The sequence below is a fragment of the Ochotona princeps genome, chromosome X (genome assembly GCF_030435755.1).
Source record: "Ochotona princeps isolate mOchPri1 chromosome X, mOchPri1.hap1, whole genome shotgun sequence".
NCBI classification, from domain to species: domain Eukaryota; kingdom Metazoa; phylum Chordata; class Mammalia; order Lagomorpha; family Ochotonidae; genus Ochotona; species Ochotona princeps.
Window position 1 is genome coordinate 98624011 of NC_080865.1, and position 21494 is coordinate 98645504.

The window sequence follows — 21494 nt, forward strand, 5'->3', positions numbered from 1 at the left end:
TATAAATAAATGATAATAAGGGGAGAAAATATAATCAAAAGTTGCTTCTTGTGTGGATGGGCTTAGTTGGAGGTCATTGTGTCTTTTTTTGCAGATTTTTTTAAATTATTTTTTTCATTTTATGACACAGTTTCATAGGCTCTGGGATTCTCCCAACGCCTCCCCATGCCCTCCCCCCATATTGAATTCCTCCATATTGGTGCAGTAGGTACAGTTCATATCCAGTCATGATTCCTTCATTGCGGGCATGGACCATACAGAGAGTCCAGCATCTTATTGTTCAGATAAATTGAACAGTTTCATTGGGAGACCATCCTTGGTCTGAAAGTAGAGCTGGCAGAGTATCATCCCCTCCAATGAAAAGCCATTACACAGCTTCAACAACAATTTGTAACATCATGAAGTTAATTGACACGGTATTGATTGACCAATATGTTAGAAAATGCAAGTTCTTAACCACATCCTGTTACTACTTCCTTGACATCTTGATTTTAGTTTATACACAACCGGCTGCTATAAACCTTAAAATGGTTATAGAGTGCTATTCAGCTACCTCGTGTCTATTTTCGTTTTTATATTTAGCAGCTTATAGCTTTGGCAGCACATATATTAAAATTGGAGCAATACAGAGAAGTTTAACATGGCCCCAGCGCAAGGATGACACGCAAATTCGTGGAGGTCATTTTGTCTTAGAGGCCATGCCCTTAAAAGACAATTCTCATGAGATGGATGAAATTGCAAATGTGAGTTGAGCCCAGTTGCTATCTACTTCCAGCTCATCACATGATCCTTCATCTGCAGAGCCTGTCAGTGTCATCCTCCAGCATCATCATGAGGCCCATCTACTACTACAGTATGGAACTCAAAGCTGTGAGTCAAAATAATTCTTTTTATCTCATGATGAAGTTGTCTTCTGCAAGATATTTTGGTGTAGTGGGAACAAGTTGGTCAAATAATCTTACAAAGTTACTTTTATTTGGGCAGCCAACCGAAGGCAGTGGGGAAGTAGGAGAGGGAAGGAAGAAGGATTAGTAAAAGGTGCAATGATGAGGGGCCACCACTGTGAGCAATTAGCACTCTTGTCAAGGATTCTTTAAGAGATTGTGCAGATTGTGTCAAATAATTGTTTTACCAAGGATGGAGTAGTTGTAACATTTATATAAAGATCCTCTTTGCCTGATTTGTTCAAGATGGCTCTTGAGATGTTAATAACCTAACATTTGAAATTTTCCCCTGGCTGGGCAGGCAAAAGATGCTGTCAATTTGGGAAGCAGAAGCCATTTCCATTTACCAGAAATGTCTGAAAGAGATCCCAATGTAAGTCAAAGGGATAAAGATAAAGGGTCAACGACATTCGCTAGAGGTTTATTTGACATGCTACTAGAATGAGGTGATATTGACCCTTTTAGGCAACAAGAAACTTCATGTTTGGTTCAGATGCAGAAAAGAAAATGTCACTGCAATTTTTAGGATGTGTGTGTGTGTGTGTGTGTGTATCTGCAATGTAACAAATCGAACAATTAAATTCACAATGTAAACAAAATTTGCTGCAAAAATATTGCCCTTTGAAAATAAAAAGTGCATGTACATGTGTATAAAAGTATTACAGCATTGTGAATTCACATTTTCAAAACTTTCCTAGATAATGATTTTCTATTCTTACCAAAAGAAGCAGTATTTATAGATATAGAGAATAACAACTCTCATCTTGTTTTGACATGGCCTTATATTAGATATGTTGATAAAGAACAATCTTCACAGCAAGAGAACGTAATAGTCTCCTTCTCAACATCTGTTTATAATATTATGATTATAGCATGCACATGAGTATTAGTCACAAGGAATAAGGGTCTAGATATTAGGATTCTGGCAAGCCATCTATTTATATTAGTTCAGCCACAGTCATAAAGAAACAAACTATAATTCCTTTAATAGTTAGGTTTACAAGATGCTAGTCATTCCTGTCAAAGGAAAGACTGATTTCCACAAAGTGTGAAGAAATTTTTTTCATATGAAATGCAGCTTCAAACAGTGTAATCAATGTACAAAAAGTTGTGATTTCACTGAGATGAGAATGGACCAGAGTCACAGATCATAAGCTGTGTGTGTGTGTGTGTGCATTGATGTGGACCAGCTGGCAAAACACCCTACCAGTGATCGACTGGATGTGGAGATGATTATTATCTAAGGTTCAAACTGGCAGTATTGCTACAGTGATCAACTGGTACGCATGGAGCTCGCAGATGATGAATTGCAAAAGTCTTGTTCTACTAAGATATGCCTAATGGCCACATAACTTGATTTACTATTTTTTTCATCACATTGGATGATTTGAATTTCACATGTCTTGAAGAACAATATTCAGGAAGACTAAGGCAAAAAGAAATGGTAGTCAAAATTATATGGCACAGGAAAATTCATGCAGATATCATAACTAGTACATGAAAATCATTCTCTAACGGATGTTAATAGTATTGGGTCCTTCTTCATGAAGCAATGGTGACTACTATTCTACCAAATATTACTGAAAAATTGTCACAGAAGACAAATTTATGAACAGAAGTCACAGTTCACTCCTGTAAATTAGAAATGTGTTTTTTTTTTTTATCACAGGAGCTTCTAAAGAAAGTCATCAGTAAAACTGCATTCTCAGAAACAAAAATCAGAATTCATGTGTAAAAATCACATGAACAAAACAACAAGCTTATCTTGTCTCAGAGAAATTATCTGACATGTAAGTAGGACACACTAGTAAGTATACTCAAGTCACAAATAAATTTTACATTACGCACACACACATAGATAGATAGATAGATAGATAGAGAGATAGATAGATAGATTTTACTTCTGAACTCCCCATGATTAGCACTACCAGGTAAAATTATCACATTTACTGTTACGGTGCCCACATAGATATTTTGAGATGTTTTCCTAGTTCCAGTCAGTCTACCGATTCATTTTTCTTAGACTGGGTTTAAGCATCCAGCTGGCAGTATTATGGTTTTAGAATTGTAACAAAGTCAATGGTATAATATAATGTAATAGAATAGAATAGAATAGAATGTAATATAATATAATATAATCAATTCTAATTACAGTTGACTGAGCAAAAAGGATATTTCATGGAAGCAGCTTTTAATCATTCCATTGTTTGGAAGGTATTGTAAGGGGCTCAGCACAGTCATCTGTGAATGCAAATAATTTCATTTCTTGTTTATTATTGGAATGATTTAAGTCATCAGTATATAATCACCCGGGCTAGAAAATGTAGAGTCATATTATAAGGAATTTATGAAAGTGTTCATAGTTCTTTTAGTCCCAATCTTACAGAAAAGCACCTAGATGCTCATTATTAAGCATGGCATGAGCTGTGGAATTTCGTAAACATCCTTTGTTGTGCTGGGGAACTTCCCCCTGCGGTTAGTATATTAAGAACTTTTGATCATAAATGAATGTCGGACTTTACCAAATGTTGTTTCTACATCTATTAATATCATTATACAATTGAAATTAAGATATTCCAACGTTATGTGACTGGTATAAATCTCACTGGGTTAAACATGTAACCCTTCTAGTATGGACTTTGAAGTAGGTTACTGGTATTCTGAAACATTTTTCTTGTTCTCATCTTCTTGAAGGGCAGAGTGACTTTCATTAATAGTAATGTATTAATGTGGATTTATTAATTATGATAAATACACCATAAAAATAAAATGTTAGTAATATGACATATTTGGGATAGGTACATGGAACGTACTGCAATACGATACGACTTTTTGGTAAATTTAAAAGTATTTCAAAATTAAAACTCTATGTACTTAAAAAATGACAGCAGGAAAACCAAGGCAAGAATTAAATTCAAGGTATGATACTGCTGTCTGATCCACAAGACTATTTCAAGACCCCAAGCGAATTACTGGAACTGCACTTGGAATGGAACCCTAACAATACTGTGCATTTTCATAGATGTGCATAGCTATAAGAAAATGTATAAATTAGGCAGATAAAGCAATTATAGCATCACTGTAATAAAAATCCATGAATTCAAGAATTGCATAAACACAATTTGCAAAACTTTTTTTTAGATAAAAGTACCAGCAGCATCTTCAGGAGTAGAATCAGCCTCCGCAGTAATTCTTATGGCTTTCAATTCAAACCTATTCCAATTTTTACATAACCATTTCTTTCTTGAGGTAGTTATTCATTTCAGGGGACTCCATGCTGAAGTTTTTGTGTAATGTTCCCAAAAGCATTGACATCAATTAGAACACATTCCATTTGTCCATGTCTTAGACCTTAAAGTCTCTTCCACTTGCACTAAACACTCATCACACACTGTTACTATAACTTCTGTGTTTTGAAGCGAAACAGCAAAACTAGTGTGATTTTCTTCTGTTCTTCACAATCTCAAGCTTCATTCCTATTGTAGATATTAACAATCTCACCATGTGGGATTATTTTTCTTTCCTTTTGAAGTTCCCACTTTGCCATTTCAATTAAAGGAAGAAACTCATGGCTTGCTTGTCATATCCAAACGTCCACCATCAACACTGTTGTGCTTTTGGTGCCTTTATTAAGTTAAGTGATGTTTACCTGGACACAAACACTTGTAATATCATGACAGGATATTTGATAAATGAGGTAGCTACTAAATGATCAACAAGTGGGTAATATATATGGATATATTGGACAAAGCGATGATTCATGTTTGGGGCTGAACAGAACTGGGAAGAACAAGATTTCACCATGTAGTTGAGACTGCATTGTCCAAAACTTATAAATTATTTACCTCTGGAATGTTTCATTAACATTTTTAGACTGTGGTTAAGCACAGGTGACTGAACTCATGGGATAAAGTCCAAAAGAATGATAAAAGAGAAGCAAGCAAAGTTACAATTTTTCTTGAAGTTATTAACATTACATTGTGAATGATGAACAACATATTAAAAATTTGGAAGTATGTGGAAGAATCTCAAAAATTCTGTCAACCAAATTAACTCAATGAAATTTACAAAAAACATTCCAGAAATAAAATATACACTATGTCTATGTATGAGTGGCACACTTAAGAAGGTGGACTATATATAATATAATATAATATAATATAAATGTACATCATTTTTAAAAATTGAAATTATATAAAGTATGTTTTCTATAATGAATTAAAGAAGGAAAACAAAAATAGGTTTATTTAAAATCTTCATACAGTAGGGAAATTAGCCGCATATTTTATTAACCAATATCTCACATAAATTGAGAAATATAATAGAATATAGTCATTTGAAAGAAAATTACAATGCAACACATTAGATTTTGTGAGATTTAGCTAAAATTGCACTTATAAGGCAACGCATGTCATTAAATGCTGTGTCGGTAAGACAGGAAGGAGTATAATCAATAATCTAAGTTATCTAACTATAAAAAGGAAATTAAATTGAACCCATGGTAAGGAGAATGGTGTTAATATAGCTAACAAAAGAAGTCAATGAAATTGAAATTGGAAAACCAGTGACTATCAAAGTAAACAAAATTGTTTGTTGAAAAATATCAGAAAGCTGAAAGATCAGATATGAGTTTGTTTGATTAAGACCAGAACAAATATTACAGAGAAGAAATGGTGTGTGATACAGCTAGAAGTAGGAAACTGTACATGGAAGGAAAGGAATAATATTATTCAAAAAGTTTTAGGAAGCAAAACAGTGACAGACACACAATCAGACTCTTGGCAGTACAAATAAGCCAGACAGCAAAATTGAAATCCAATGTGGTGAATATCACAGGGTATAGAGGTGCCTGCGTATATAAAAAATCAACCTATTGCCACTGTGTTCAGGAGGAACCTAAATTGTGTGCCTGGATGTTAGCACCCATTTCTCAAAGGATGTGAAGAATCTAGGGTGCTAAGTGGGGCTTCCAATCCTCATCTTAATCAGCTGGTCCTGTCTGCTTCAAGTTCATGGATTTTATTTCTAATGAAGACTTTGGTTGGACTCAGAGGTCCCACTACCTAAATACAAATAATCACTGCCCACAAGTTTCATATGGTAAGCAACATGAAGTCATGGGTTCCAGGTATATGTGGCTAACATTGGTTGAAGACCCTTTACTGCTTGACAGTCTGACTGCAGAGTCTCTAAATGTCTACAACAGGCACATCAGATCAAAGGACTGTCTAAGTGTTAGTGCGTATAAGCTCAATCTTGGACAAAGAGTGACAATTTCTGAACCTTAAGACACTAAGACATGGAAAAGCAAATAAATGTGAGAGAGAAAACTCAGAGTAACACAATGTATCTATAATGTGAGAGAGAGAAAGAGAGAGAGAGGATGTGAGGTAATGAAGAGTGAAACTTTGATTTATAGATAAATGCTTCCTCATAGTAAAGTGTTACCTGGTGGGATTACGCTTTGCGTGAATGCAGCTGCTAACTATGTTTGCAGGAATGGAGATGTCACCGTGTAGCAGTCAGGCCTCTCTGTGCACAACACTTGATTGCTCTAGCCTGGCTGAAGCTTCAGCTGATGATCCTCTCCTGGAAACTGAACCCCCCACCCCCACTGCCCTGATCTTGACACCCACTGAACAGTTCCCCAACCCCAGGCAGCTGTCTTGACCGCACAGTTGGCATGGCCTAAATTCACTTCATTCAACATCTAATTCCTGAAGTCTACCATAACCCAAGTTGCTAGCTTTCCCCCTTTATCCTTACTCTGACCTGACATGGCTTCATCTACTTAACAAATCACCACCTCAGACCAAAGCTTGTCCCCTTTCTCAATGTTCATGGAGAGTCATGAGATGCCACTTTTAATTCCTATGACCCAAGATCTCAAGTGCTCTTACTGGGAGATAGGGCTGCACTCTGTGTGGTCACGTTTGTGACGCCAGAGAAGAAAGTTAAGGGATGGAAGAGATGGCGTCTCCTGACACCCCTGCATGAGCCTCTCAGAGGGCACACAAGAATAGTTATTTGTAAGGTGGCTTTTATCTGTGTTGAGGAGCTGTCTCTTGTTCTCCGTTATATCCTCACCTTGCAACCTGACAGCAGCTCAGATTTCTCACTTTACATTCCTGAAGCAAGAAAGGTAAAGGAAGCCTCACCGCCTTCAGGTTCAAGTTTACACTGACACTACTCAGGGCTTGCTTCCTGGACAGTCAAGTTGCACTCAATTTCTCTGGGATTAGAAATGTTCTCTTCAGCTTGATAACTGGCCAGGTTGAGGGCTCCTCTCAGTCAGGTTGAGGTGGGTGTGAGGTTTCAGTCTTCATTTTCCCTCACGGAGGGTAGAAAACACTGCCTTCTCTGTTACACTGTCTGCCATAAGAGGGTTGGCCTGGGATACATTCTCCAGCGAGAGATGTAGTTACCCTTTTTCATAAGCCACACTTGACACCTGACTCAGAAAAGCACTCCTCCACTTCCTTATTTTGGTCCACTGAAATGAAGCCAGTATTGCCTCAGAACTCCAGCATGGAATCCAGGATACATACTGGTTTCTGCTTGGTGATTGCAGAACTGCCAGAAACAAAGCAAAACTTCCTCAGCTATGTCAGCCCTGACTCAGTACGCACCATATCCACTATTAACATGGGAGTCATCCCTCAGTATGAACCTCATTATTCTCAAATACCAAAGATGGAAGTTAGGAAACTCCTCATCAAACCTTGCCAGCTATACTTAAGCTGACCAATGAGGGCATGACAGCATTGGGCATGCTCCAACTATAATGCAAGGAGCTTTTATTGCTTCCATCTACTGCTGAGCTAAAAACACATCCTTAAGAAAGTCTCACTTCCTTAAAAACTGAGATATCAGTCACATCTGTCCACCTCTACATAGATGTCTCAGGACATATTTTTGTATGTACTCAACAAGGAATAAGCCATGTTCCTTTGCTGGTTGGAAGAAGTCATCCTCAGGCCAAAGATCTTATTTCCCTCCCTGAGTTCTCTGAAGATGAATGAAGCCGCTTAGTTGATCTGCTTGATTGACCTTCCTGAGGCTTTCCATGTCTTGTCAGACAGGGTAGGAATTTTTAGGTCCCTTCATGTCGGAGGAAGGGTTCCCCACTAGTCTTTCTCCTTCTGTGACTTGCTGGTGATTCCACGAATAGCTTTGAGTATCCCTCTCTTCTCTGGATCTGAAGTGAAACAAGATGCTTCCACCCACTGACTGGCAGCAGAGCAGCTGCATCCTGTGAGCTCTCCTGTGTATAAGGTGGACATCTCTGTAGTCATCCTCGGGGTCTGTATCTGATGGCCATCTTGTCATGAAGCTCCCACTGCCTTCCAAACATTACAGTATGGCATAGGAAAAATTTGACTTACTATGAACACCAAAAACACAATTTCAACCAGATAATCATGTTATCTTGGTGATAGGTCATGCTGAGAGTAACTTCACAAGCATAATGTGATGAAAACAGCGTTTCACCTCTCTGGTCTGCAACCTAAAACACAACCCACATGTAATCACAGTCAGTTTGTCTAATGTGGTAAAATCTTAACCTGATTGGTACTGCCCCAAATTTTCAAGTTCATTAAAACCAATGAACTCAGAACCTGATACATCAAGGAGAGTCTAAATATTTGATCACTGAGAGTAGTGGATTATCTTCAAGGAAACAATGCACTGGAAAAATGAATTCTGTAGAAGACAAGGAAATGGAAATAGCATATGAGCATTTGTTAGTAACAATTAGTGTTGGTTTAATTATGTTTATGATAACACATTTTTGCAGGACATTAATTTTAGAGAAAAAGGTGGGTAGCATATTCAAACACATTAAACCTCTGATATAAATTTCCTAGAAATTAAAAATTATTCTAAAACTTATAGAATGAAAAAGTTACTATATCAGATAAAGACTGTGCTCAAAAACACAAGAAAATGATTGTGATTATTGTGCAACATGGTAAGCATTATGAAAGATAGCTACAAACAATTTGATGTTTTGTTGATTGTTTTAAAAGTACGTACATCAAAATTCACCAATGTTAAAATCATATTTAACACAAGTTCATAGAGTCCTCTCTGTACTACAAAACATCATGAAGAACAATTAAATCAGTCTAACATTTCCTAATGCATTCTTTCTGAAGTCTACACTGCCCCTGTGTCAAACTCTTCCAATGATGATTGGTGTCAAATTCAGAAGCCTCTGCACAATAAAGGAAACCATGAATACAGTGAAGAGACATTCAACAAAATGTGAAGATACCTGCAAGCTACATACACAGCAGAGGGTTTTAGTCTTCAGAAACTGAAAAAAAAAAAAAAATGAAAAGCAAACCAAAATTATGCAATCCATTTACAAAATGAGCAAAGGACCTGAATAAACTTTCTTAAAAGAAAGTATGCAAATGTCTAAGAAATATATGGAAAGTGCTAAATGTTGTTAGCAATCAGGGAAATGCACACAAAAACCACAATAAGCTTTCATCTCATCCTTGCAAGAATTGTTATAATTCAAAAGGTAATAGGTAATCCTGTTATTTTCAGTAAAATGGATGGAAGTCTAGAACATCAGGTTAGGTGAAGTAAAATAAAAACACAGAAAGGCAAATAACAAGTTGTTCCTCTGTATGGGAGCTAAAATAATCTCAATGTGAGTACCAAATTCTGGTACTCAGGCTTAGAGGGGAAGGTGGGTGGAATAAGAGAGAGTCTGCCTTAAAAATCAGGGAGCTTAGGTGTACTTCAGCAATGAAGTATGCTAATGCGTGATGTTGATAATAGAGGAAGTTGGGTTTGATTTATAATTTGTGACAAACATATTATTATACATTGCTACCAATTAGGGAAACTTAATATCAAGTGCACAGGAAGTCTGTAAACTTCACAAATTTATTTTGTAGAAATGAAAAAAAATTAAGAAAAAGAAAAAAGAAGCTCCTGTTCAGTAAATAAAATTCTCAACAACGAAAAAACAACTAACACAATGCGCAAAATATTTGCAAATTATTTCCTTCCTGATGAAGGAACTCACAAAACTCAGCAACAAAGAAAGAAATCTATGTAATACACCAAGCAGGAGAGCGTGAGCTCCTGTCTTCCCTCAGCTTCTAAAGATGTGATCATTTGTCGTGGTGAGGCCACTACATGGAAGGGTTCCACACGATCGCTGCTCTTGAAAACCGTTGCCAAAATGACAGAAGTGTACTGGAAATACACAGAAGGGTGCGGATGCGGCCCATGCTCTGGGTTGAGTCAGATTGGTGTGCACTCACAGTGGGAAGAAATGCTGCTGTGATGTGAACCACTCTGTGGGAGCTCCATTCGTACATTCCCCAATTTCCCCAAAGCTAGCCACAATCAGGGATAACTCATGTTGAAATCAGGAGCCACAACCTCCACCTATGCCTCCCAAATTAGTAGCAGTAACCTAAGCACTTGAACAATCATATGCCAGCTCCCAGATGCATAAGTGTGAAGATGGGTTGGAAGATGGAGCCACTCAAGCTGACATATGGGATGGTGAGTTCGAAGTGGTGGCTTACTTAACCTTATGTGCCAAAGGGCCCTCATTTTTAAAAATTTTATTTCACATGTCATGTTTCCATGCCTTTTAAAAAGTTTCATATATTTCATTTACTTGTAAACATAGCTAATTAAAAGCATTTATTTATAATTGGTGTGTATACATTCTAATATTTGATTTTTTCTCAGTAAATGTGGATTCTCTCATTAAATAGGTGTCATACTTCAAGTTTCTCTTCATGTCTGAAATGTTTGCTAAAAATTTCATATTTAGAATAACATGAAAAACTTGACAATTAGAATCTACACTCTGCATTATATATATATACATATATATATATATTTTACTGTTGTTTCTTTCCTTACTGATATTGCGGCACTCGTTTTGTGTATCTACTGTTTTTCAGGTGTGCCTTGGGCCCACTGCTCAGTTACCTCATGATCATCTACTGAATAAAAACAGACTTTCTTAAATCCTACAATCAATAATTCTCCCAGTGTTTGCTGAGCTGCTCTGCGTGCTTAATTAGTTACTCTTCACCATTTAGGCAGTTTCGAACTCTGCTTTCAGCTTGAATTCTTGCCCTCATTGAGTCTCGAAATGCCTGCCTGCATTGAGGTACATTCTGAGAAAGGATTAGTTCAATGAGAGGCAGGTGCATAGGATCAGCATAGATCAGGGGCTTCTTGGTTCCAGAGGTGATAGTTTTGGTTCTTCTCAAATTTCATTTACATATACCTCTCTGCTTGTATAGCAGCAAGAATTTCAAAAACATTTTGGAACATCCCAACACACTTATCTTTTAATCCCAGTTTTCAACTAGCATCTTAATTTCCCCTCGTATGTTATAACCTATTAAATTTTACATGTATTGTTTCCAAGCTATTTTTCGTTTTAACTTTCAAGGATAGCCTAATTTCTGCCCCAATTCTTATCCAATGAATGCCTGATAGTCACCTGCAATGAATGGTCTTAGAGGCTTTAGGGAAAAGACTATTTTCCATGTATTAAATGAGTCTAATCAAGCAAAATAAACCTCGGTGCAAACTACCCAAGGGAAATGCCACCGGTTTCCAATAATAATACATTTCTGGGAATGGATTGCTAAAGAGTTTCCAAACCTGGCCTTCCAACCCTCAGCAATATTCATGTTCAGTGTGCATACATTCAGTATCCATATTGCTGACTTTCATGATGCTTTCAAGTTGTGGATTTTCGTGGTTACTCTGATACTGTTCAAAAGGAGAGGATGGGAATGGGTCATATTAGAATTTCATTAAGCTCACACTTCTTACTTAGATTTGGACACATTTCCTTCATAAATCATCCCTGTAGTTTTGTAAGTTCTTGGTTAACGTATAAAGGAGCTGAAAATGTTGATTCTTCTCTTTTTTCACTAGTATTTTCATTGCTTTTATGGCTGAGAGCATTTCCAGTGATATTTGTTGCTTTATTTTACTCACGACTCTATGCTTCTATATTAAAAAAAAAACCAAAAAACTGGCAGCTTGCATTGAAGTATATTATTTCCTCAGAGCTGGAAATAGGTTGAAATCTGCCTATAGTTTTTTTTCTATTTTTTTATTTTTAATTAATTTATTATTTTTAATTCATTAATTACATTGTGTTATGTGACACAGTTTCATAGGTACTTGGATTCTCCCCACCCCTCCCCAAACCCTCCCACCATGGTGGATTGCACTTCAGAAATCACAAATCAAAACTATAGTTTTGATTTGTGATTTCTGAAGTGCAAACTCCTCGGATCAAAATATCTCCCTGCAAATAACAGTAACAGGAGCTATGCTATGTGAGACCAGAGAAAGAAAAAAATGACGAACTTGTTGCTTTCTTATGTCCTTACTCTTTTCTCTTTTTCTTAACTTAAACAAGAAATAATTCCCATCTACTTTCTGAGAGATGTATCTTACATTCACTGGATTCTCCCTCAAATATCCACAATATTCAAAGGTTGTCCAAGCTGAAGTCAGCAGCCAGAAACTTCCTCCAGGTCTCCCACACGGCTTGCACTTGAGCCATTATCTGCTTCCACCCAGGATGTATTAGCAGGTGGCTACATAGAACCTGAGCAGCTGGAACTATGTAGAGTTGGTATGTGAACAGTACAAGTGGCAATTTATGTGTGCCACAATGCCCTCCTCTCTTCTCCTCTCCCCTCCTCCCCTCCCCTCCCATCCCCTATTCTCTCCTACCCTCCTCTCTTCTCTTCTTCTCTTCTCCTCTTCCTTATTTTATTTATTTATTTTTATTTCCTTATATTCATTCTTTCGTTTCATTTTTTCATTTTTATAAAATTAAAACATTAGTATTGTAAACAGCATGCAAAGTATATAAGAACAGCAAGTAATATTAGGATCTCCTAATCCTGTGATGTATCACTTACTCAACACCTTTTGATTTTTCTGTGTTCACCATCAAGCTTTTTACTAGGTGTAAGATTATAATAGTCCATTTTGTCATTTTAAAAAATGAAAACTATTCAAAGTTTCAGCTTTGGTTCTTTTGGTATTACTACATAAAATCTGTCTCTTTGTATTTCTACATTTCTGTTTCTTATAATCAATTGTAACCTGAAAATACTGCATGGAAGTTTCTAGAAGTGCAATATTCATAAATTTTAAATTGTTTGCCATTCTGGAAAGCCTGATAAAATGTTTTATTGCACCACATCATCCTAACTGAAACATGCATGTTCCATTGATCTGTCACATGCCCATTGCAAATGCTTACCAAGCATTAGTTCCTTAGTAATGTTGATTATCAAATCAGCTGTCACAGTGTCACAGTGCTCGTGTTTCAGTGACCCTTTCATGTAATCTAATATTACTACACAAGGCCTAAGTCATTCAACTATTGTCATCTCACATATTAGCACTATATATCTCATGCTGTCACAAGAAAAAAAAATATGCTATGAGGTATTTTGGAGAGAATGAACATTAGAATACACACACAGAAACACACACACACACATATACAAACCATACATACATACATGGTCATAGTTTTGGAGTAGAGTGGGCCACAATAAGATAAAAGATTGAGGAAGAGTAGGTTGAAAGAGGGCCTCTTCGATACCTTTTTTAGTCCTGGACTCCAAGTAAGGAAGAAAAAGACCACTTCTAGTTATCGTCCTCTTTTATTCAGTCACAGGAGTGGCTACGTGGCATCTCCAGTTCCAGCTTCTGGGAAACGTGAGCGCATCCTATGGAGGAAGCCATTTGAAAGAGAGCTAGGTGAATAGTGTTATGTAAGCCAAGTGTTTACGGTTTATAGATCACAGAGTAAGCTAACTATTGTGTAACACGTGTATATAACTTGAAGAATCTTAGTATCAAAATCCCAACCATTTGCTCATGGCTCACTGCTACTAAGAAATTGTGTGAGCTTGCAGGCCAAATGGCCTATGAGACCTTTAGCACCAATGGGCCCCAATTCTTACAAATCAGGGTCTGCCTAACCCTGGTTATCTCACAGCTGGCTCCAAGTAATTAAGTGGGTTGCTGGAGGCATGGGTTGTCCAGCCAAGATAGGCAGGGAATGTGTGGTATTTCCTATCACGTTGCAGGCTACTGTGAATTGCCCCTTTCCAAGCTATTGTGGACTGTCCCTATAAAAACCCTATGAATGTGCTGTTCTGGGCCACACTCCAGTAAAGGGTGTTGGTCCTGGCCGGCTGGCTGACCAGTCCATCTGCTGGCTGCCTGCTCTCAACCAAGAACCTAAGCTCCAACATGCCAAGCTTGAATAAACTATCCTCGTGCACTTGCATTGACTTCAGACTCCTGGTGATTTCTGGGGATCTCAAAATCTGGGCACAATGATATATAAATATAACTTTTGATTCCTACTCACCAAGCAAACCAAGTCAGTTTCAACTAATTACAATAGAAATCTCAACATTTAGCCACAATGATCATGGTGGGGCTGTGGCTCCATTCATGACAGGTGACTTTCTGCTTAGGAAATTTTTGTCTTTGGGAAAGATGATATTTAAACTCTCATTTTTTTTTTAGTAAAAGCTTTACAATCAGAAAAGTCCAATACATTTCTAAAAAATACACATAAATTGTTGCAGACTACACAAAGGATAAAAACATCAGACAAAAATTACAAATGAGTAAAATATAAACTATTGAGAAGAAACAAGGAAGGGGGTTGAGTGTGACTTTGGATCTCTGAGCAGTGAAAAAACACAGGAAGACTTAGCTAAGCAGTACTTAAAGCCCCCTTTGCACAGATCTTATCTGTGTCATTCTGTCTTTATGCTTTGAAATGCTAATTAGAAGATTAAACACCTTTCATAACTCTTTAAGGACATTTCCTCCTTAACTTGAAGGTCTTTGTTCTGTGATATCTAAAAGCAAATCCATGACAGATTCAAAAACACTCTTTCTTCTCTTGTTTTGGGCCTTGAATTTATTTACACGAATTTTGGGGCAGATACGCTCCTAGATTTTAAAATAGTTGTCATCCCTTGCCCTGGGATGCTTTTCTAAGCTCTCAATGATTTGGCTGACTTTCACCTTCCGAACTCATGCTTGTGCTGTACCTGGTTATAATCTATTTAAAAATTATGTTTTTACATTTCAGTGTCAGCTGCTTGGTCAGAAAATTCTCTACAGCTGTGGTTATTTGGTCTTAATGTCTGTCATACTGTGTGAAGTCAGTAAATCAATCACTCTTTCACTGACTGGTCAGCTTAAGAAATGGACTTATGAAAGGCATGCCTATGACCTATGCATCTGAAATACCATTGACAAACTATGACCCATCTGCCTCCCAGCACTGAACGTTAATTAAAATCTACACCTGAGGTACATATCCTATGTGTGTTTGTTATTAAAAATGACAAAAATTCAAGTGTTGGAATTTAAAGCAAAGAGAAAGTAAAAGACATTTAGAGGTAAGATCATTGATCTTCTAATTGTAAACAAGTCTGAACTGGCTTTACATTAATGAGGCAGAGAAAGCGATAGAGAAAATGACTGAGACACATGGTGATGCCGCCCACATTTAGGAAGAATGGAAATAGGGCGATAATAATAGCTATATCTCTTGTAATTTTAATGGGTGTTGAAATACTCACTTTAAATGTGTTGAAACAACTAAAAAATCATTAACAGTTTAATCTTGGAAGTTACACAGCTTGGGCCGGGCGCGATACAATAGTGGTTAAAGTCCTTGCCTTGAACATGCCCGGGATCCCATATGGGCGTAAATTAAAATCCTGGCAGCCCAGCTTCCCATCCAGTTCCCTACCTGTGGCCTGGGAAAGCAGTCCAGGACCACCCAAAGCTTTGGCACCCTGCACCCAAGTGGGAAACCCGGAAGAAGCTCCTGGGTTCTGATTGGCTCAGCTCCAGCCATTGAGGCGCCTGGGGAGCGAATCATCATCATCATCGGAGGGAAGATCTTCCTCTCTGTCTCTCCTCCTCCTTTCTGTATATCTGACTTTCCAATAAAAATAAATAAATCTTAAGAAAAAAAGAAGTTACATAGCTTGCTGTTTGACAAAACTCTCGAAAATCTGGGACATCCTGAGAACTCGAAAAAAATATTCTTACATCTCTTAGTTGTGTCACATACATTGTATGGAGTTTCAAATTATATCATTGCTTTCTACTCTTAGTTATTCTAAAAATTAGAAGAATTTTTGACACTAAAATAAGATAAACAGCTGGTTTTCCATAAGAATGAAATTCTTCCTCAAGCCTAGTTTTGGTGTGTAAAGTCAAAGTATTGAGGCAGCTACATAAATATTAGCCTATGCATGTAAAAGATACCAAATAGAATGAGAAGAAAATAAATTTATATGCAATGAAACTAGAAAACAGATCCTGAAAGCAGGACCGATCTGTTTGTCTCCCCTAGTGCAATGTGTCCTTGCCTGCCCCTTACCAACAGGAATTTCCTGAACTGACGGAGCAGTGCAGCTGCTCCTACAAGGTCAGGATCACTGGGCTGAAGGAGTCATTTACTCCGCATCCAAAAATCCTCCACCCAGACTTTCCTAGAAGAAGGAGAAGGGGAGAAGAAATGGGAAACCCACACTCAACGTCTGTCAAGACCCCTGTCTGAATGCAGACTGGGTAATCAGTCCTTTACACTGGGATGCCCATTGTAGTATTTCTGTATCTTCACTTTTTCAAATAAACTCATTAAATTGTCTTCTCATCTACTTGTTCATAGACCGTATTCTTTGTCATCGATAGAACAAGTTTCTAAGGTTCAAACTAGGGACAACAATGTCTATTTGGGTCTGGAAGGGAAACATTTCCCTACCGATATTTATATGAAAGCCCTTCTATTTTGCATGATTTATTGTGGATGCAGAGTGTAAACTAGATGGAGATTGGCTTACGGGAAAAAAAAGTGTGAAATGCATTTGTCACATTGAAATACTGTGAGTTTGACAACAATAATACTTGTTAGTGAGACACAAACTAAATGTGCACTTATGGTGGCAATGAATGAAGAGAATAGAGAAGCAGTACCTCTAAACTTGATGTCAAAGTAGCAGAAGCACATAATTTATAACATTTTGTGTCTGCCTTCAATTTCATTACACTCATGGGTGAGATGATCTAATTACAAAAATGAAAATAAATAAGTGTAAGAATGATGCACACCAGTATGAAACTATAGGGTGCAATGTATGGTTAAAGCAGACAGGCGTTTCACATCCCCAGTGAGAGAAAGAGCATAATGAAAGACAAGATGTTGAACTTTAGACTAGGCAGCTTGTAGTGGCATTTTCATGACAGTTTTAGAAAATTTGAGTCTGTAGTGCAATATCAAAATAATTTTGTATTGGAGAATTTTTTCTTCTGGCTTCTAACAAGGAGATATAGAAAATTACATCTGAGCTTCTCACAGTCCTCTCAAAGATGCTGACTAGTGTTAGAAAGGAAGAACTTCACTTTTTAGAATCTGCAATATAAATATCTGGTTCCACCTAACTTAAAAAAAAAAGTGCCTATAGCTTGTGTTTCAGCACTTCCTGATAAACAACAAAAAGAAGCTTGCTGCTAACTGAATCTGTTCCTGCAATATATCTTCGGTGCCATGATCCTTCTTCTTAACGTACTTACAAAATTCCGAAATAGTTCATAGGCACTCCTTATACATCTAAATTATGTTACTTATTAGATGCTTTGGAAGGGCAATGAAGAAGCTTCTGGGGAGACCGCAATATGCTGTGTTTTAATATGCTTTTGGGTTACTTGATCATATTTGTTTTTGTGAAAAATCATTAAGATATCTACTCAGGGTTCATGTGTTCTAGTGAATGTAATTGATATTTCTATAAAAGCTTAAAAAGGAAAGTCTAGTAAGAAGAAAAGCAGTGAAACATAATTAACTGAATTCAGCCTTAGACCTCAGTTGTTGCTATATGAAGTTGGCAATCTTATGCTTCCTTTTTGGAAACTTCCAGGTGCAAAGTATCAGTCAGTCATAGAATAGCGTTTGAATCTCCGAAGAACCTGTTGTTCTTTGATCCCTTGATAAACTCTTTTTTTTTTTAAGATTTATTTATTTTTATTACAAAGTCAGATATACAGAGAGGAGAAGAGATGGAGAGGAAGATCTTCCGTCTGATGTTTCACTCCCCAAGTGAGCGCAACAGCCGGTGCTGTGCAGATCAGAAGCCCGGAACCTGGAACCTCCCAAACGGGTGCAGGGTCCCAAAGCTTTGGGCCGTCCTCGGCTGCTTTCCCAGGCCACAAGCAGGGAGCTGGATTGGAAGTGGAGCTGCCGGGATTAGAACCGGCGCCCATATGGGATCCTGGAGCTTTCAAGGCAAGAATTTTAGCCGCTAGGCCATGCCGCCGGACACTGATTCCTTGATAAACTCTTAGAGGATTCACTAATGGTTATTGATTGTCTCAACTTAGTGCAGACAGCATGCTCTTCCACAACATACACATAGAGTAATTATGCATTATGATTAATTCTTTCAGAGTTGAGAATTTTTTTCTTTTCCTTGTTAGCAACATGTTCTTCAGATCTGTCCTGGCCCCACCCCCTTACAGTTGTCCTTTACTCAATCCTACATTGAAAGCAAGAGGTCTCTTCCCTACACAAAAGCAATTTCTCTGTGATGCATTTCTTAACAGAGTTATAATCTGACTATTCTCAATTGTACCATTAGCTCAGAATAATTATTTTATATGAATTTGTGACATTTTACTTTCAGTTTGGGTAAGGCTAATCCTTTGGCAACACTTTTTATATCTGTTTTTCCTTTTACTGTTGAAGAACCTGGGCCTGTAAAGGTAATGTTTACCCACACGCAGGTGGATATTTGATGTTCTGATGCTCTTATGATTCCCTTTGCTTTTATTTTAATACATTTCAGTTTACATTAAACAGTAAATCATTCTTATAGCAGCTATAGAAGTGAAAGCAAAACTTAGGATTACTTGACACTTTCCCAAAGTTTTATATAGTCCTACTTAGAATTTGTAATTTGCACAAAGGCTGTTATTTCCTTCTCTGCCAGCACATTGCAACAGGTATATAGAAAACACTTAAGGAATGCTGGTAAAAAAAAAATTAAAAAGCTTGTTGAAATAATGGATGCTGCTCGTACAGCTTCTGTTCCACTTTCAAAATTCTAACTCATGCTTTGAAATATGGAAGTTAAGTGAGGAGCAGGCAACGTGGCATAGTGGATAAGGCTGCTGATTGTCTCATATGGGTTCTAGCTCATGCTCCAGCTGATCCACTTCCCATCCAACGTTCTGCTAATGGCCTGGGAAAAGAACAGACGCTCATGGGATATCAGGAAGAAGATCCAGTTTTCTGGTTTCTGCCTGTCCAGTCAAAGCTCTGGTGGCCATCTGGGGAGTGCTCCTGTGTATGGAAGATCTCTCTCTCTCTCTCTCCCTCTCTGTCTATCCCTCACAGTAACTGACTTGCAAACAAATCAACAAATCCTTTTCTAAGAAAATTGAGTAAACTTAGTCATCTGAGTGCAAATAATTCAGAATGTCACACTCTTATTGTTGGCAATCTCTGGGGAAAGAGCTCAGGTTAAGAGAGGCTAAGACAGAAGTCACAAAGGGTATTTCACTCCAACCAATCCTGATCTATTTTATCATTGCTGTTTTTCTTTGATTTCTGATAACTAGGTTGCCAATATAAATATACCCCCTACAGCTTGATATTCATATCTGAGATTTCATTTCATATTTTAATATAAAATATATTTATTTAAATATATAATTTCAAAAGCAGAACTATTGTAAACTAGAATTTTGTTGTTTTTATAAACATATTCTCTACAAGGTAGATTTGTGCATTTTAATGAGTTACTGAACATTTTTTTTTTTTTTGTAAAGAAAGACATTAGGGACAATCCTTGCATTTGGAAAAAATGCCTTCCAGTGTTGTTACACATTTCCTACTTCAGTTCCATCCTTACAGAGTTCAACTTTTTTGGAGCACTTTTTTTTTTTTTTTATCGTGAGTGGATTTGGCAATGAAATTTTCAAACATTATGAAATATTTCGTTCTGTTTTCCATCTTTCTACCTCAAATTTCTCTGAAAGTGTGATCCATTTCTTCTTTAATCTATAAAACCTGACCATTTCCTGAAATTGTGATTCTGTATTTCTCTTTTTATCTCTTTGGGAATCTGTGTGTTTTCTCACGTGTAGAATGGTGTTAATTTTGTGTTAATATTCCAGAAATTCATGTCTGGAGTGTTTCTCTTGATAAGCAGCAACTGTGGTTATGAACATGGAATGAAACCTGTGAGTTAAAAATCAGAGAATGAGCCAATTTCAGGTGTTGATACTGGGAGTGGATGAGTCGAAAAGTATTTTAATAGGGACTTTGGTGAAGAAGTAATCAAGATTAAGGCAATGAGGAAAAAATTATTCACTCTAATGCCATTTAAGATGATCACAGAGCCGATTTGCGATAATGTGCCAAATACTTCAACATCAACAAACTTCTGTAAAGGGACAGAAAGTAAATATATTAGTTCTTCTAACACATATATAAGTTATATGTACTATGTAAGTGATTTGACATCATTGTATTGTGATAATACTATTTCAAAAATAAAGCAGAATAATTTTGACCCATCAACTATAGCTTCCTGGTCCCTGGAATAATGGAATGGTTAACATGTTAGTTCATAGGATATTTTACATGCATATAGGGAAGTATTGATCTAAAAGTAGAATGAAGATGGTGTATTTTTACCTTGTAATCATTGGAAAACAGAATATGTGACTAGCAACTATTTAATTATTATTATTATTATTATTATCCATGATATTGTTTTGTAGGTATAGGGATTCCTCCCACCACTTTTTCATCCCTCCCCATTCTCCCTCTGTACTGCTGTTTTCCTCAATATTATTACTATAGTATAGTCCTTCAGCAGTAGTCACAAGTTCAACAATCTGCTGTTTAGGGTGTATCATGGTAGTGTAGGTATAGGCAATGGCAGAAAATAAAGCATTATATTGTCAAGTAATATTCAGTTGTTTCATTAAAGGATCTTCCTTTTATTTTAGAGTAAAGAAACCTACTGCCAATATATCTTCACTCTAGTTGAGACGATTTGTTGCAAATGGTAGAATTTCATTCTTTTTAATGGCTGAGTACGAGTTCATAGGGTAGATTTACCACAGTATCCTTATACAGTCTTCTTTCCACAGACATCTGAGTTGTCTCCTCTATGTCATCCACAGTTGTGGATTTTGCTGCTAAAATTACAGGCTTACAAGTTAGGTTCTTACATGCAGTTTTCACTTGCTTTGGATATATTCCCAGGAACGATGGTTGAATCAGACGATAGATTAAATTTCAGTTGTCTGAGCAATCTCCATACTGCCTTTTATAGTGACTGCACTAGCCTACACTCCTTCCAGTACTGGAGTAGTGTACCTCTCTCCCCACATCCGTGTCAGCAGGTGATGTTAGCAGATGTCCGGCTATAGGCCAGTCTCACTGGAGTTAGGTGGAACTGC

At 37.1% G+C, this 21494-nt stretch overlaps 1 non-coding gene across 1 annotated transcript; it reads left to right on the plus strand.

The window, feature by feature from the left end:
• The first annotated feature begins 589 nt into the window (after positions 1–589).
• Positions 590–692, plus strand: LOC118760532 (U6 spliceosomal RNA). The gene has a single exon (XR_004996839.2). It is a non-coding gene; the product is annotated as a U6 spliceosomal RNA (small nuclear RNA).
• Positions 693–21494: the final 20802 nt, after the last annotated feature.